The following is a 16,193-nucleotide window of genomic DNA, read 5'->3' as shown; positions in this document are numbered from 1 at the left end:
TCTTAATATCCATCTCCCATTATGGAAATATTTCCATACTTGCCATATGACAACTAATTATTAATAGAATCATGTCTATTCATAATGATGTCTATATGGTCCATTCAATACTAGACTTCCAACTGCTCATAAGTGACCAATCCTTGGTGAACCTTAGATTGTCCTTGATAGTTGTTTAACCACTTTAGTCATATCCGGTTCTAGTCTTTTTTCCCTCTTAATACCCTAGGCATTTGGAAAATTAGAACATGTGAATATTATAGCATATGCAATCGATCCTATACCCGAAGCATATGGGATACAATTCATAATGTCTTACATAAAGACATGATACGTGACCAGTATTTTGCTATAATATTTCCATATATAGAATTTCCAATGTTGAAGCATTTCGACATGGTATTCATATATGCTCATGACTAAGCTTGATTAATACTTCAATCTAAACTTTTAGATTCGAAATAAAGTATAAGTATCATCTCCCTTACTATAGTGAAGCAATATTTCAAACTTTGCAATTTTGCAAATTAAAACTTTGTTCCCTATAAGCAGCATTGCTAACTCGCAATACTTACCATAATGATTATGCTCCCACTAGCATAATAATTACTAGCATAACACTTATTCTCCCACTAGCTTTGACATGTATTTAGAAATCAGATGGACTTCTAGAAATCAATACTTATTGACTTTCATTACCAAAGTTCATATTTCTGATACGAGATGCTTTGATAAGTCTTTATCTAGGTTTCTCAAACTCATACACCTTTCCTTAAATAGCTCATATGTGTGTCTAAACAATTTTAGAACTTATAGCAATAAGTCTCAACTGTTTAGACCTTTTTCCATTTCTCACAATTCGAACTATGAAGAGGGATTTCGTAATCATAATCGAATTTGAGAATGCAAATATTACAATTGCTATCTCCTTAAAATCTACTTAGTGAAAGCGTTTCCTCACAATCATTTTCATGAATTGGAGAGAAACCTTATGACACTTAGATTTTATGTTGTATGTGTTCCTATCCATGTGAATTTGTTATAACCATAATCACAAGACAAGGTTAGTGACAGATCAAACTCATATGGACTGAACTTGTTTAATCTAAATTTATTGCCATCTAGTAGTATAAGGGTCTACCATTGCTTCCAGGTTGTTTAGCAAACAATTGAGAGCTCATAGAATTCACATGCATAGTCAACTTTAACTTGAATGGTCACAGAAACAAGAATATGTCAACACGATAGGTTACAATCCTCAAATCGTGTGCTAGCGAATAATAGGTTTATTCTTGATTAGTTCCTGAACCTTTCCAAGATCTTTAAGACTCCCACTGACCTCTTGAAATATAAGATTCTCTTGTCAAGAAACATTCCTTGACAAACAAATATTCAAGAGTTAGTGCGGATTCTTATAAAGGAAGAACACTTCATATAATTGGTCTTAGTTGGTCTTTGTCTTAAATACATCACACCTACTAATTCTAAATGTGTTATAAACCTACTTAATATATGTCACTCAAGGAAAAATCTTGGAGTATGACTCTAAGACTTGATTTTGGAACGAAGTATGACTCACCTTAATTGATTTAACCATTTCAACACTTCTCGATTCCTCTTCTTAGTCATACAAATGCACTAAGGTGTCCTTAGATGATCAATTGTGATATGGTTTTCATAATCATTAAGATGATCATAAAACATGATACTAAAGTATTCTCCTTTCCTTTTAGATTGGATAAACTTTTAATCTTTCTGCCTGTTTGATTCTTTTTATTCGTTCTGCTCTACTTTGAAGCTTTTCAATGATTCAGAATTATACTTAATCTTGTAAGTATAATCATATTTACTAATATTTTAGTAAATCATGACGAATAGTCTTATCGTTCTTTGTGGTGGACCTGACCAGTGCACAACCAGGTGTACCCGATCCCCTAGTCCTTCACTTGACTCACATATACATGTGAACAAGGAATTAGTCTTAATTTCCCAAAGACGAAAGTTCTCATTGATCATACAAAACAAGTTGCATGATTCCAAGTTTATATCCAATTGAAACTTGGTGATGAGAATATTTCCTTATTTGGTAAATTTAGACATTACCACAAACGAAAGAATCAAATCCATATTGCTAAAAATAGAAACATACAAACATCAATTTTCACAAATGCCATTGCAAGGAAATATAAATAAGATAAAACAAAAAAAAATTATTTATAAAATTTGCGAAAAAACTTTTCCTTACAATGAAATTACAAATGAAAACTATGTTACTACATTTTTCTAAGCAGTCTATCATAACTCCTAAGCAGCAACTCAAAAATTTTGATTATTGAATCATGCGATCGAGATCCATTCCTTCGCGACCAGACTCAGCTTACTCTTCCTTTAAGCTTCCTTTCTTTTCTTCGATCCTACAAACACATCAAAATGCAATCTTGTCACATCATGTATTAAGAATCTACAAACAGGAACTTAATAGAGTTAGATAATGGACTTACATGAAGCAGAGTCAAACATTTTGACTTTACCATCCTTGTGGTCCTTTAGCTAGATACGAAAGCTTCGCAACCAATGCCCATTCTCTTGGCAATAGAAACAAACAGACTCTTTCAGAATGGTATATAGAACAATCTCAGACTTAGCCTTTCCCTTTCCCTTGGAAAGAGAAATATTTTCTGGACTTCCAATGTTTCCATTGTCATTGTCCATGGAAGTTTGGGAAGTAGATCTTCCAATCAAATTTGCTTTACCAGTGCACCAAATCATTGTTGATTCAGCAGCAATTAGCAAATAGGTAAGATCGATAAGGGTCATGTCGTGGTCTACCATATAGTAGTCCTTAATGAACTCACTATATGACTTAGGAAGTGACTGAAGAACCAAGTCAACAGCCTACTTCCTTGAGACAATAACACCTAACATTTCCAGCCTGTCGATGTGTGATTTCATATCCAGGATATGTGTATACACAGACCTTCCATCTTGGTGTTTTCTAGCCAATAGGGCTTAAGTGACCTTGAACTCTTCAAGTCTTTTAACTTGTAGTTTAGGGAGAATTATTGGAGGAGGTGGAGGAAGTGAAGTATAATTTTTGGGAACATCATCTTCATGAAGAAAGTTTTTCCATAAGATTCGGGAAGACGATAGTTGTCTGAACTAGACATCTACAAGGAAGAAATTCAAGTAAGTTGATTTAAGTCCTTAATATACCACCCAAATGAAATATTAAGCCTAGGACCCAACACAATAATTTACAATTCGGAAGAGGGATGCCGTAATCCAATTGCAAATTATTTGAAGGTAGCTAAATGACGATTTACCAATTTCCACCATGAAAAACGAAAATGAATTTTAGGTTTTAAATGAATTGAAATTCCTAGATCCTTTGAGATTCATTGAACTTTTCAATGACATGTTTAATCTCAATTATGCCCTCTCAAGTTTGTGACTGGGATACCGAGGATCACAAACAAGGTGTGAATAACCATGCAAATATGCTTGGTAGTCTCAATGTTACAAATCACCTAATCAATGCGCCGGTTAACCACACACGCTCTATTGATCCATGATTAACATCAAGCTACCCTTTTCCACACATTGTTAGTCCCAAATTAGTATGTCGGTTAACCACACACGCTCCACTAACGACTTAACAAGGTGCAAAGTGCAATTTCATGGAATAACACCGAATTCACATTTTTCCTAAGTAACTAGATCCTTATACCCCCCCTTATAGACTGGCTTTGTGAATGAGGCCTACTAATGGTAAGACTGACCTTTCAATTATACACATATAATATATTAAACTTTTAATTTTATATAGTATAAGGGTGTATTTTAAACATTTAAAATAGTAGGTGGTTTAATCTTTTAATTAAACTAGACTTTTAGTTTAATTAAACTCAAACCATATAATTATGGATTTATTAATACTTTTTTAATTAAACACTTTAATCAATTTAATAAAGTCCATAAGGTGTAATTGAACTATTCAAAGCATCTAGGTTATTAAAAAGTTCAAAATTAAAACTATTTAATTAATTTTTAAGTTATGAACCCAAGGGTTTTAGAATTCAATGTTTCATAATTTGAGACTTTTCAAATACCAAAATTTGAGGGCAAGTTTTGTAACTCTTGAAAACTTTTGGATTCCATAACTCTTTAAAACCTTTTGAGTTCCAAATTTGATGACAAATTTTTGCAACTCCTTAAAAACTTTCCAAGTTCCATAACTTGAGGGCAAGTTATGAAACTCTTCAAAAAACTTTTGATCTCCAAATTTTGTAACCTTTCAAGACTCTTGGAATTCATAACTTAAGGAGTTAATGGTTTTATGAATGAGACTTTTCAAATCTATAACTTATGGAGGTTTTATAAACTCTTTAGATCAAACTTTTAAACTAATAAAATAATCATATCATTTTATCTTTTACTAAATTGACCTAATTCAACTCTTGTAGCAAAATGATTCAAATTTTACAAATACTTATTTTTTCATAAAATCAAGTAATTATCTTAAAATTTTGCAATCATCAAGTTATTGGATGGGGATAATCATTACCATATCAACAAAAACAAATTTTATGAACCAAAACAGTTTGTGGTAATGATCCTAATACAAAATTGGCCAAAAAACTCGAAAAACTGCAAAAAGGCTGCTGAACTTGTCGAGTCAGTTTAGGGACTCGTCGAGTCCCCCTTGCAGACAACAGTTTTTTCAGTTTTTCCAGCTTTGAACAATTAATCAAGCAACAATATAACAGAAAACTACCCATGGCTCTGATACCACTGTTGGGTTTTAGGTACTATAACACTCATATGGTGCACATACAACCCTAATAGCTTTGGATATAAGTTTTCTCTAGTTATACATGCAACAAAAATTATCCAAAGCATGAAACCTATAACTAGCATACAACTTAGATATCTTGAAACATAAAATCAAGTTAGAAGAATACCTCTTAGTGTAGCTTGTAGAAGTTGGCCTTTCAAGAGCTTAGCACCCCAAGTGTGATGCCTCAAACAAGTCACAAACACCATGAACAAGTGGAGGATAATGAGAGAGAGGTCATGAAGCACTAAAATCGGCTAGGGTTCAACTAGGAATCATTAGACAAATTTTAGGTGCATTAGGGGTTATATTTATAGTGTGGAATTCCTAGGGTTTCAACTTGTAAACCCTAATTCACTTCCTTGGGCCTAGAATCCAATAATCCATATGATAAGCCCTTTGGACTAACTCTTAGTCTATTCTAATCAACATGGATCATTAGCCCAAACTATATGTAATACTGATTTACCTAATCAGTCCCCGTTAATTTAATTAGTCTCTTTTGATCACTAAATTAATTTGAAACTAATTCTTGATCGATACTAATTAAATAATATGATTTCTCAATTAATATATTATACTTATAATATATTAATAAATCACAAATAACCTCTTACTCAAATATCCATCCTATCAAATTGTCCTGATGAAGGCAACCTAAAATGGACCATGCTACTATCGGGTCAAGTACATACCAATTCTAGTTATGGGATCAGACACCTAATCCAACATAGAGTTGGTATTTGGATTGACCCGACTAGAGTTTTGAAAGCATTTCTGAATAATTTTGCAATTTTTATCGAGCTAGTTACGTATTGGTGGGATTTGTTCAACTTCCATCAAGGTGTGGGATCTTGTATCAATTGTTCATGAGGACGTTTCTGTTAACGGTTGAGGTTCGTCATTTCGTTAGATCTACTGGTACTTCACCCTTTGGGTAAGGTTTTAAGGAAGAAGGAATGCAATAGATCCAAGTTTGGTTATGTATCTCCCCTTGGGGATGTACATTGTGGTAGTGCCTCAAATATGGTCACGAGGGGTGTATATGGACTGAGTGAGATGACATGAGAACACTTGGTCTGAAATTATTGGTATGGTTCTTAGGTAGTTTATAGATTTTGAATTAGAGGAAGAGTATGACCACCTATATCATTCTATGGTTGTGTGCGACCATGTTTTCGTCTTATTTTGCATTAGTAGTGGCTTGTACTATAAAAGGAGTTATGCTCGATAGAAGGGTATGGCATGTGTTGTAATCGGTTAGCGTTAAGAGGGATGTTGATTGGGCTCCTGCAAGTCGGTGGATTGATGGTTGAGTATCTTCAGGCCCTTGTGGTGTTGGTCGTGAGTCTTTAGGCCAATGATGGAATGACAGCAAGATCGGCGTAGTACTGTGAGTTTATCGTTTTAATGGTTAGAATGTGTCACGATGTATCGTAAACCAGTGACGGTATGATTCATATGGTTGGGACCCGGTAGAGATTTGATTGAGACTCTTAGGTCTCGGATCGTTAGTCTTATTGGCATGTTTGTGTGTTAGTTCATACTTAGGAATCGGGTGACTCAGTGAACAACTAGTTTGGATCAGGAGGCAGTTAGGTTGTTGTGAGTATTAATTGTGCATTAGAAGTCTCTTGCTGAATGTTTGCATTATGAACCCCGTTTGCTTGTGAGTTGTCTATTAGGATATTGGTTACCAATTTTGGGTATCAGTTCTGAAATCTCAAGTCATGACGTTCGTTGTAAATGTCTCGAGTGATTGTCAGGTGGATGTACACCTGATCTAATGAGGGATTTGGATGCAACGTGAGATTCTTGGATTGACCATCAATATACTCGTGGGAGCAGCGAGTTTGTGACGACTTGTCAGGAAGTCAAGTGTGTATTTAAGGTTTTCGAGCACAATTTCTAGATTTGGGATTTGGTGAAATTCACAATCAGGATGTCTTGAGTATTCTTTATGCATGGTTTGGTGGTTTTCCTAGTCAGAGAACTTGGGTTTTGTATGAAAAATGGATGATTAACAGTCTTAGGGTATGGTTTCTGAAGCTTAGACTGATGGGTTCCCCATTCCGGAAAGTAGATTGATGGAGTTGGTTTGTGGTTGTACTTTTGAGAGTTCCCGATTTGAGTGGTTCTCATTGGAGGTTAGGTCTTACAGCTAGGGAGAGAAAGATAGTTGTTATGGTTGGGTATTTTCCAGTTATTTGGTTGTTTGTTGGCAGTTGTGGGTTTCCGAGTGGTCTCTCGTGTTTTCTTTATAGGATGTCTTGATTTCGAAGTAGTTAGCGGTAGATTATGGAATATGTGGGTTTTGTTTTCAAAGATCCTAACCAAGATGAATTTCGAGGACGAAATCCAGTTTAAGTGCAGGAGAGTTGTAACATCCTATTTTGAGAAGTTTCTTATTTCAGGATTGTAGAAAATAAATGGATCACGTAAAGGCCTTGTGCTTCAACGAAATAAGGTTTATACCCTATTGGATGTTGATAATATTGGTTATGTGATCTAAGCCCTTGGTTTGTGTCTTAGAGTCAAAGGGTAAAATAGGAAAAGTTGTAACATCCATAAAAATCACAAGAAATTTAAACTTTTTTAAAACAACCCCAAATCATAAAATGTTTACAAAATCATTGTTTTCAAAGTATTGTTCCATATCTGTGTATCCCATAGATCAAAAGTACATAAAACAAAGGATATGTACGATCATGCCTTTGCCTTCCCACGATCATGAGAAGTACTTGAAACAATAACTAAAAACCGTAAGCCAAAGCTTAGTGAGTTCCCCCAAGTACCAACACATAAACATATAACATATAGAACAGCATGTCGGGTCCAATCAACCATCGGGTTGGAACACCCCAGGCCCAGTCACCCTCCAGGTCCAGTCATCCTCAGGATGGAATAACGTAGGTGGAATGAGAATATACAGTGGGTCCACTCAGTCACCGGACTGGAATACCCTCAAGCCCTCAATACGAGTCTGGCATGCCAACCGGCCCTCAACTCGTATCTGGAATGCTCCCGAGCCCTCAGTATGAGTCTGGCATGCCAACCGGCCCTCAAATCATATCTAGAATGCTCCTGAGTTTGTTGCCTACAACACAAACAATACAACCTCAACCCGCCATAATATTTGTACATATAACAGATAAACATATAATCAATCAATAGACAATCAGGCAGATCTACAAATCACTAAGCATAACATCATCCTATATACTAGGATACATATCTAACTAATCACTACAGCAGGATAACATATTATCACATAACAAGATATCTAATCTAATGGGCCGACCTTGGTGCTTTCGACCCGTAAGTACAGTGATGAAAAATCACCTCACAGTCTGAACAGTAGCTGAGGAGGTCCCGACTCCGAATCTAAGCTCTAACTGACACCTATTCATCCAAATGACCAATTCTCAAACACCATTCAAATTATCCAAAATGCCCCTTGGTCATACTTGGTCAAAGTCAAAGTTAAATTGGTCAAAATCCATAAGTCAACTGAGTCAACCCAGCTTATTCAACTCAGCTGAGTCGACACAGAACACGTACGCAGGGCGTACTCCAAATGTATGAGGGGCGTACTCAAGCTCTGACCACCATCGGGTAAGTTGACCATGTGCGCACTGCGTACTCAGGTTACACTAGGCGTACGCCCAGATTGCTTCAAACTCCATTAAGAGCTTAATGCGTTAAGCTCTTACGTCCCATTTTCATATCCAAGGCTAAATCATCATCAAGAGTCATAAAGTTTCCAACTGTATGACTTTGCATGTCCATTAAGTGCTTAACTCAAGGTCTTAATACATTAAGACCTTCTAATGAGTGCATGGAGTAAAACCAACCACTAAGACCTCATTTTTATGGCTCAAGATCCTTCCTAAGGTCTGAAAGGACGACTTAATGGGTCAAGAACAAACCATGCTCAAGAATCACCATTTTGGGACCAAAAGGTGACTTAAAAGATTTAAACCTAGATCTAAAAGATGGAGTGGTAAAGTTGCAAGCTTTAGACATTCTGGAAGTTGCAAACAAGGTAGAAATCCCAGATCTAAAATGTACTCAACTCCAAGATCATCTCACCACCTTCTTCTTTCTTCAAAACCACTCCAAAACTCTATGAAAGGCTCCAAAAATTCACTCTTGCTCTTAGGGTTGCGTGAGGGTCGATGTCACAATAGGAGGCTAAGTAAGAATGAAATGTGAGGCCTTAAGAATGCTTAAATATGAGCCAAAACCCTAAAAATTAGGGTTTGCATGCTTTCCACGTACGCCCTACGTATGAGGTGTACGCCCAACGTACTAAGGCGTGCCCTAGTATTCTTAGCGTACACACGTACGCACAGCGTACTCCTCAAAGTCCCAATTTACCAAAATGCCACTATGGGCCCTTTTGCATTCTTTCTTGAGTTAGGGACCAAAATGCAATATAATTCAATTATATGGCCAAAATTAGAAGTACCTCATCATTGGGATGTTACAATTCTCCCTCACTTAAACTAGACTTCATCCTCGAAGTCGGCTGCAGCGAATAACTCAGGATAATGCTCCTGCATCTCAGCCTCAGGCTCCTAGGTCCACTCAGAGCCTCTTTGATGTTTCCACTAAACTTTTACTAACGGTATCTCCTTGTTGCGCATGACCTTCACCTTTCTTTCCAAAATAACGACATATATAGTTTAGCCCTTGGAACACACGACTGGTCTTATGAGTAGTAAGTGCTCATTCATATCCAAACTCCAAATTCAAAAGAGCCATAGAATGAATATAAAATTTCAGTGACTCGAATCCTTAACGCTCTAAAAACTCTTTTCTACCTATTCCCCTCTAAATACCCTGCTCGGGGACAATGTTTCCAACTATACTTACGGGTCTTTGTACGTTTACATCAGTCCCCCGAAAAATGTCTTAGAATTCTGTCACGGTAATAGACTGTGAGATGTCCCAACAATAGAAAGAGTCAAGGACATCGGGGACATTGTTTCCAACTAGCAAACAAATTAAAAAGAGTATTATGCGTTGTATTAGCTTTTCATTATTATAAAAAATACAAATAATAAAAATAAAAATATTATTAAGTTAATCTGTGATCTTTGGGACTCGAATCAGTAAACTCCGAGGGGTGTTCTACACCTAATTGCCTAAAGTTGAATTGTTTGGGACTAATTGGGTTGAAAGTTCGCTACACGGGTTCCATAGAAAGTCATGAACTTATATATATATATATATATATATATATATATATATATATATATATATATGTTTAGATATTCATATAAAGCTACTCTATGGACTTTGAGGTTCGGACAAGTAAACCCGATCGATTTCTTTAAATCTAGCACACTAATGTCATCTGGTCTAGATGTGTTGGTTGAAAGTCCGTTACATGGATTTCAAAGAAAGTCATGAGTTTTATTTGTAGGGAAATTATAACTAGATGTTATGTATATATATTTATTTTTATATTATTTATAGTTTAATTGAATAATATGCATCACTATATGTACTCAAGTTAGAAAAAAAATTTGTTTGGCTGTCAAAAGATTCCCTCGGACTTGAACCTGAACTTATGACATCGGGACTGGCTGTGAACTACTTTGACTGGTGTAAGTGGTTTGAAACATGTAATCAATCTGGGCAAATATTAGGGAATTTTTAGAAAATATTTTTTTAGAAAAAGATTGTTGTTATTCAACAAATAGTTGGAGTTGGTCATTGTCATGCTTTGTTAAATGAAAATGATTGAGCATATTTTGCATCACATGTTTTCACGAGATTAAGACCATAATTTGTTCCATGTGCTAACCCAATACCTGTAAAAGTGAACAAGTGCTGTAACTTTTGATTTTGTTGAGTTGTGTTAAGGAGTGGCTAAATATCTTGTTTTAAATGTTACATATCTTTGTGGGGTTAATGCCAAGTTATCTCAAGGCACGACAGGTACACCTTCGACTGTATGACACAATGAGGTTAATTGGATTGAATCTGTTCGTTTTGTTTTGTTTATTGCATTAATATTTAAAAAAAAAATATCTTTGAAGCTTTTTTAATCTTTTTGTACATATGTTATTTTCATTAGTTTTTCTTTTATTGCATGCATTCACTCTCAATTCCATTTAGTCATTTTCGTTCCTTCTATTCTTTTCATCTTAGTTTCTTTTTAAATTTGTTAGGCGTGTCAAACCCAACAAATAATAAGGGTACAATAGACTCCAAATACACTGCTTTGATGCACTAAAAAGTAGTACAAGGCAAGCAGGGTCGAACCACAGAGACACGGGATAAAAGTCTATACCTCTTTGCGCAAGGTACTTTGGTCACAAAGGGGGATTTGTTTGCAAAAGTCAAATAATGAAAATAACAATCAACTTTGAAACATGCAGAAAATGAAATAGATTTGTAAACAAGTTGTAAAAGTGCTTCCAGTTCTAGTTCTCAATGTTGTCATTTAACCTGATTATGACTTGATGTAATTTGTGATTGCTATTCTAAGTTGGTACTGAAAGATATTAACACGCTCTAATACCTCTCGCTTGCCAAATTATCTAACCAAAACACGCTCTTTAACTAGACCTAGCTTTACTAATTCAACCTAAACACGCTCTTAGATTGTATTGAAAAACTGCATTAAGTTTTGTACAAGCTTCCTAACAATGTTCATTTCTTCTCATACGCTCGGAAGTGTGAAAACATGTGATAAATGTTATACAATAATAAAACCTATTGTTTGTTACCAATCATTAACTTTGTAGAACGATTAGGTGCCCTAAAAGTTAATTAACTACACAAAAGTTCAATTCATGAAAGTGGCCAATCAAACACAAATCAAATTTAAGGATTCTAGTTTAAACAAGAACATAATCACTAGAATAGAATCACAAATCAACCATCAAATCACATGCTTCAATTCAAGCAATCAACATGTTTTGAACAAGAACTATAAACTAAGGTTTCTTAGCCACACATGGCTAAGAACAAATCAAACAAGAATAAAGATGGAATTGGAATGTTTAATGCTTACAAAAATGAAATCAAAAGTGTTTGCAATGATTAGGTCTTCTCAAAAGCTCCAAGAAGTCTCCTATAATCGCCCAAGATCGCCCAAAATTGCTCCAGAAACCGTTCTCCTCTCCAAATGGCGTATTCTCCTGTTTTAATTAATGTTCACGTGCATGCCATAAGGCCATGCGTTTTTAGCATGGCCATGCATTTTGTCCATGTGTTTTTGGCATGGTCATTTGTCTTGACCATGTGTTTTTGGCATGGCCCATGCTTTTTGCTAAAGATCCAATAAGTCTTCAGTGTTGGCTCCATCTTCAGCCTAGCTTCACCATGAGTCATGTTACTCAAATATAAGATGAGAAAGGACAAACACGATCCGTGTCGATGTGACAAGAGCCGCGTTTCAACGTAGTCCTTCGCTATGATGACATTGCAACAATAATTCGGGTTATGTCTTCATGTTTTCTTCCATGGCATGACCGGTCCCACTTCTCTTCAAGATTCAAAGCTCCAAGCTCCAAGTTCCATGCTCCATAATGCCTGCAAAAATAAATCAAAAATAGTGAAGTACCAGACATTCTTAATGATATATGCAGTTGCCCAAATAATTAACTAAATGCAAGAACTATGAAGTAGAATGCTATGAAATGGTGGAATTAAACATGCAAAATAGGTGCATAAAATGCACATATCAAAGGGACCAAAAGTGCATCTTTTTCAACTTAATCCTTTAAGTCCAAGTCTCCAACTTTCAGATCTAAATAAATATGATGTTTAGATGGATAAAGTTTCCAACTTTATCCATAACAAGGTCACAAACTTTCAAGATCAAAACTTTATGAACTAAAGTGACCAAAAGCTCATAACACCCAAAATTAGCTAGATCTAACGAATACATCATCAAGATTCAAGCTTTATATCGGTAGAAGAAAGATCAAGGTGAACAAAGTTTGGATCTACAAGCTCCAATGCAACCAACACTTCTCCAATGAGCTCCTTCTTCTCCAAGATGCACCAAGAACACTCCAAAGCAGTTAAAAACACATTCTTTTTTCTCACAAGGCTCAAACTAGGGTTAGGGTTTCAAGGGAGGGTGTTGGAGAGGTGGAGGCTAAGAATGGAATGGGTTTGGGGAAGTTGAGGAGCTTAAATAAGGCTCAAACCACGAAAATGGAGTTTGGGAACTTATCGCGTATGCCTAGCGTACTCCTGGTACGCCTAGCTTACTCAGGGATACCCTAATACGCCCAACGTACTTCCTCGTACGCCCAACGTATACGGCTTAACCCACAACCGTCCTAACATCAAACGACCATAACTTCTTCGTTTCAACTCCGATTTCGGTGATATTTATATCCACGGAAAGGTATTGAAGAGCTCTATAGCCCTATCTAATTACTTTTAACTTAAAACACATCGAACTAAAATCCTTAATTCATAAAAGAAGTCTAAAACACCACTTTTCCCATTATACCCTTCGACTCCGAAGCACAAACCAAAATCTTGGATCACATAATCTACATTACCCACATTCAAATGGGTCTAAACCTCTCTTTTCCCAAGGCCCAAAGCCTTATGATTATTGATCTTCGGTTCACGGCCCCGAACTATGGAACAAATCGAAACATGGTGTTACACATCTAGATGTTTTTTCGGTAATTTGTTTTGTTAACCATGTTATTTTTTATTCATCTAGTGATTCATTTGTTTTGTTCGCCGAAAAAATATGTAGAAAAAAAACTACTTACCTTCCTACCAAAAAAAAATTCTTACCGGATCTATATCTGTAACATCCCAAAATATTGTCCCAAAAATTTTCATTTTTTAAAATAGATAAACTAGTATTTCTCAAATATCATCCATACATCTCAACAAAACCAATGTATAAAAATTCATAAAAATCAGAGTAAAATATCATATGCAGAATCTCAATGGTATGTGCAATGCAGTCAACCCGAGCTCTTCCCTTTGCAACCGGAAGTACCTGAAACATAAACTGAAACAGTAAGCACAAAGCTTAGTGAGTTCCCCAAACTACCCCTTACCATACATACTAGATCATAATGGGCCCACGCCCGGCATCGAGCCCCGCTCGGTATACAGATCTGTTATTCTCAAGCCTCGCCTGTCACTGGGCCCGCCCGCTATACACATACAATCAATATCACATAATCATGCTAACACACATAATGATCATAAACACTAGCATATGTTCCAGTCCTCAGGCCTCGCCTGACATCGAGCCCCGCCCAGTATACATAGCAGCACATAACACATGTAAGGGTCACACAGACTCCCAACATCCTAATATAATCAATAAGGGTTGGCATTGGTGCCTTAGACCCACTAAACCCACAGAGGAAACTCACTTCAAATGCTGAATCTCACAGAAAGAAATCCCTAGTTGCTGCCTAACGACTCCACGAGCTATCAGTACAAAAATAACACCCAATCAATATCTAATACTCCATACTTGGGGTAAAATGACCATTTTACCCCTGGCCTAATTTGATCCATGACTAAGGCCCATATCCACAATATAAAAGGCCCAACACTAACTAATCTTCCAAAGCCCACTTGTCGCCCACTTATGGCCTAATTTTCCAAATTGGGACAAACCCCTCCAATGGGCCTTACCCTAAAGCCCAATTACGCCAAAAGCCTGATTTCAGATGGCCCACTAAGGCCCAAAGCAACTAGGTCCAAGAAATGGCCCAAACAGAGGCCCAAAGCGAAGTCCATTCTGACTGAGTACGAAGGGCGTACTCAGTTGTACATTGTGCGTACACACTTGATCGCTTGTACGTTGCGCGTACAAGCTTGTATGCCCAACGTACTCCTCTATTAAACCAACTTTTTCCATTAAGCACTTAATGCTTAGCCCAAAGGTCCAAATCACATATCTAAGTCCTAATAAATTTCTAGACCCATAAAGTCACTGACTTGGTGACTTTGCATGCCCCAAATGAATCCAAACTCAAAATATAACATTCTACTTTCATGAAAATGGCCCTAACTCATGCATGGATGGATCTAAACCTCAAAAATGGCAAATTTATGACCCAAGGACCAAAATAACACCAAGAGTGGCAACTCTAAGCTTTAGAAACGATATGAACTCATAAGATCTCATCATTGGGACAAAAAGGGTCCATAAACCCAAACCAAAAGAGATCTAAGCTAAGAAGCATCAAGTTCAAGACTTTATACCTCAAATATGTGCCAAAAGATGATGGGGTTCTGGATCTATAAGCCTCCACTCCTCCAATGAAGCTTCAAAGATGATCACCTTCCTTTAAAGCACCAAAATGAACCTAAAAATGGCCTTCTAAGCTCAAAAAACACACAAGTATGGAATTAGGGTTCGAGTGTAGTGTAAGGAGGACCTCCGTATCCCCGATCATTACCCTCGCATGATGTGACATCCCCATTTTCACGGCCAGAAAAGACCGATTTTGTTTATGCTTTATAAAAATCAGAGTATCTCTTTTAATAAAAATGTTGCGGAATATGTTCCCAGTAAAACATGATAAATACGTTATCAAAGCATTTACGAAGAAAAGTATTTTTATTCATTTTAAAACATTTGGGATGTCATCGTCAATACAGAAACATAAGCATAAACAGAACTTACATTCATTATCACTAGTGATTTATATCTCCTTAATCTCTCAGTGTAATGTGACTTCATATCAACACCTGTGATATAAATAAGCTGGAGTGGGTCAGGTTGGGAAACCTGGTGAGTACATAGGGTTTTCAACCCACAATAATATAATTATGTTTAATCATTAAACAATCAACCCAATTCCCATCACCATTATCTTCTTTATTTCTTAAGGATCTCCCCAAGAATCATTTATCATTCACTCATTCAGTCCTAAGGATTGTCCTAAGGAGTAGGCACGAAGTCCATCGTTGCCAATGACACAACTGTCAATATTATCTATTAAGCACATCTGCCAATATTATCATTTAGGCGCAGCTGACAGAATTATGACATTCTCTATTAGGCGCAGCTGCTGATATTGTCCTTTGGGTACGGCTGTCAGGGTTATGATGTCCTCTGTTAGGCGCAGCTGCCGATACTATCCTTAGAGCGCAGCTGCTAGGATGTTTAGAGTAGATCAAAAACATCTACTGATTGTGGCGCAGCTGCCAATGCTCATCTATAGGGTACTAGGTCCATTGCTGCCAATGTTCACCTATAGGGCACTATGTCCATACTGCCAATGTTCCTCTATATCAGCTTTCATCCCTCATCATTCATCTACCCATGTTTTACCCAACATATTTTGTAGATATAAAATACATATACAGTTTAAATCATTTAAAACATGTATAAAAT

This window comes from Lactuca virosa, chromosome 9 (genome assembly GCF_052849685.1).
Source record: "Lactuca virosa cultivar CGN04683 chromosome 9, Lactuca_virosa_CGN04683_v6, whole genome shotgun sequence".
Lineage (NCBI taxonomy): Eukaryota > Viridiplantae > Streptophyta > Magnoliopsida > Asterales > Asteraceae > Lactuca > Lactuca virosa.
This window is presented reverse-complemented; position numbering follows the sequence as displayed.